At 35.0% G+C, this 3,396-nt stretch overlaps 1 pseudogene across 1 annotated transcript; it reads left to right on the forward strand.

The window, feature by feature from the left end:
• Positions 1 to 218: 218 nt before the first annotated feature.
• Positions 219 to 2,920, forward strand: LOC143903522 (importin subunit alpha-7-like; annotated as a pseudogene). The gene is made up of 6 exons (XR_013258732.1): positions 219 to 239; positions 342 to 562; positions 683 to 943; positions 1,029 to 1,233; positions 1,327 to 1,638; positions 1,739 to 2,920. The product of XR_013258732.1 is annotated as an importin subunit alpha-7-like (transcript).
• The last annotated feature ends 476 nt before the right edge of the window (positions 2,921 to 3,396 follow it).

A 3,396-nucleotide genomic window follows, 5' to 3' on the forward strand; every position in this document is an offset into this window, starting at 1 on the left:
CGTGCCGGCGATATACTGAATTTGAATTGCTTCGTGCTTATCTGGAGATTTCGTATCCCTGCCGGAAAAGAAGGTTCTCTACGCTTGGCAGAAAGTGACGATTGACAACGTTCGATCCCGACTTTGTTGATCGTAGAAGAGCTAGACTCGAGGTACGTTTCCGATTTGCAATTATAACAGTATCGTGCGATGAATGTTGTACCCAATTATAACCTCAAATGAAGTTGTGCACGTTGCTAGTAACGCTGTCTGCAAAAATTTGCGTGAAAGGTTATTAATGTAATATAAATATCTTTTGTTGTATATCAAGAACGTACATAAATAATAATATTAATTATTAGTTTGAAGCAGCATGGGCCCTGACAAACATAGCAAGCGGTACATTTCAACAAACGCGCATTGTGATAGATGCAGGAGCTGTCCCTACTTTCATTTCTTTACTTGTTTCTGAGTATGAAGATGTGCAGGAACAAGCTGTTTGGGCCTTGGGTAATATTGCGGGAGATAGTCCCGAATGCAGAGATCATGTCTTAGCCAACGGTATCCTCACGCCGCTTGTACAGTACGTTTCTTTACATTTACAGTTTTCATGTAAATTATCGTCTAATATTATTAAGAAAAGTTAAACATAAAATACGCTTAGATACGCGTCGCGTAACATTATTATTACTATTTTTTACAGACTGCTATCAAAGGCGACACGATTTTCCATGACCCGCAATGCGGTATGGGACATTATCAAATCTCTGTCGAGAAAAAAATCCAGCACCGGGTTTTCCAAAAGTTGCACCATGTTTACCAGTGTTAGCACATCTTCTCAATCATACTGACTTTGATGTACTCGCTGATGCTTGTTGGGCTTTTTCTTGAGCGATGGTCCAAATGATAAGATACAAGCTGTTATTGATGCTGGCGTTTGCAGACGTCTCATAGAACTTCTCATGTATGTTAAAATTTATATAAGATTTATTATGTAAGATTAATTTTATGTAAATGTGGATTATAACAATTGATGAAAATGTTTTTAGACATGAACAAAATAACGTTATAAGCACGGCTCTTCGTGCTGTAAGTAATATAGTTATAGGAGATGATGTGCAAACGCAAGTTGTATTAAATTGCTCGGCATTACCGTGTCTATTACATCTCTTAAGTTCGCCACAAGAAAGTGTTCGTAAAGACGCTTGCTGGACAGTCTCTAATATCACTGCCGGAAATCCCCAACAAATACAAGTACTATCTTTTGAGCATAATAGCATAACTTTATTTATATATATTATATTAATAACTTATATATATTAACGTCCTTTTTATATAATTTTGCAGGCGGTGATTGATGCTAATATCTTTCCGGTTTTAATCGAGATTTTGAGTAAAGTTGAATTAAAAACACGCAAAGAAGCTGCATGGGCAATTACAAATGCTACTAGTGGCGGAACGGCCGACCAAATTTGATACCTTGCAATGCAAGGATGTATTCCGCCACTCTGTGACTTGCTTACTGTTATGGATGTCAAGATCGTTCAGGTCGCTTTGAACGGAATAGAGAATATTTTACGTCTGGGAGAACAAGATGCAACCATGCAATATGCATAACGGTCTCCGTAATTTATGCAGTTCTTATTGAAGAATGTTATGGTAAAGTATCAACTAAATACAAGTTTTATATGAAAGATATGTCGATTAATAAATATTAACACGGTAGTAATCAATATCTCTTGTAATGTTTTACGCCTAGACAAAATAGAATTCTTGCAATCTCATCAAAATATGGATATTTATCAAAAGGCCTTCGATATTATTGAACGATTCTTTGGGTCTGAGGAAGAAGATACCAGACTTGTACCTTCAATCGATTCGCAAGGACAAGAATACCAGTTCACCGCTCCAAATTCTTTCCAACTACCAGTGCAAGGCTTTGAATTTTATAATCATCTATCTTTCTTGATATAATTGTTTAATTTAACATTAATGTTATTTGTTCTGCAGAAATTTACAATATTTTGAAAATCGGTACGTCAATAGTAAACATTTTACATATTCATTTATATGAGCTGAGTTTATTTATGTCAAAACTAATACACTACGCAGTGATCGAAATCTATTCTTCACCAAGAATTAAAAACAGTAAAAAAATCTTTATGCACTTTCAATTTTTTTTTCATTATTTAAGAGAACCATAACTCACTATATGATCTGAGATGATTTATGTTTTCGAACCTACGTCAAATTGTGACAATGTCTGCGTTAGAGTCTTGAAACAATTTGTGTAGGAACACAAACTCATATCTGCATATATTTAGTATGAGACGTTCAATTTTTAAAACATAAACGTCTTAGTGCTTAAGTAGAAGTGGAGACAACATCAGAACAATTTTTCGAGGCAGACTCATACCTCGTCCGACATGTGACTGACGCAGAATTACGAAAAAAAAACTTGCATTACCCTGCAAGATACTAACTAAATGACTGAAGTACGCAACTATGTAGCCAACACGGACAACATTACGCAACACGCGGTACTCACCTCCTTACTATACTAGATAGAAACATGACCAATTAAACTTTTTTACTGTAAATACGTATCTCGTAATTTTAAGGCTATTCTATACAGAGATCCATTAAGAAGCGAAGCAATAGTCATATCTGGCCGTCAACGCAATATTGCAACAGTTTGCAAGAATTGGTTGAAGTATTTGGTGTAATTTGTGATAGGCATGATTTGTACTGAGATACGTACAAAACGTGTTTTGGTTTTCTTATGTTTTTATATAATACAAAAATTTTATTAACACATAATATATAATGTAAATATATTGAATTTATATTATATTAATGTTAACAAAGCAAATATTACTATTTATTTGATGCATAGATAAATTTTATATATGTATATGTATAAACTTATTGGAAACTTTTTCTTATAGTATTTTATTGGTCAAAAAAGATTAAAAACATTGGTCTAAATGATCATAAATATATTTTTCCTAAAAATCTGTAATAAGACGTTAGAAAAAATTTATTAAAATAGAAATAAAGTATAAATAGGTATTGCGTATTAAAGCTTGACACAATTACCCTAAGTTTTTCATATTGTTGGGGACCACACGCTACACGAGCGTGTCGACAGAGTGTGCCACGTCCGCAGAGCAGTACGTGCGCGCCACGACAACCGCAGTCAGTCGGTCTCAGGCCCTTGTACGATACGTCTCGCTATAATAAATATACGTACTAGCATACATCCTTCGCTCATAGTCTATACTCATTTACACACTTTCTCGTCCTTATACGAGGCACAACAACTGGCGCTGCAGAGGCAAATCAGACCTGTGTAAAGGAAGAAAAACAGAACAAGAGCGAGAGGAAAGCAACGCAATGTCGACATCGGAAGAACTC

This window comes from Temnothorax americanus, unplaced genomic scaffold (assembly GCF_048541705.1).
Source record: "Temnothorax americanus isolate GAGA-0224 unplaced genomic scaffold, ASM4854170v1 Scaffold48, whole genome shotgun sequence".
Lineage (NCBI taxonomy): Eukaryota > Metazoa > Arthropoda > Insecta > Hymenoptera > Formicidae > Temnothorax > Temnothorax americanus.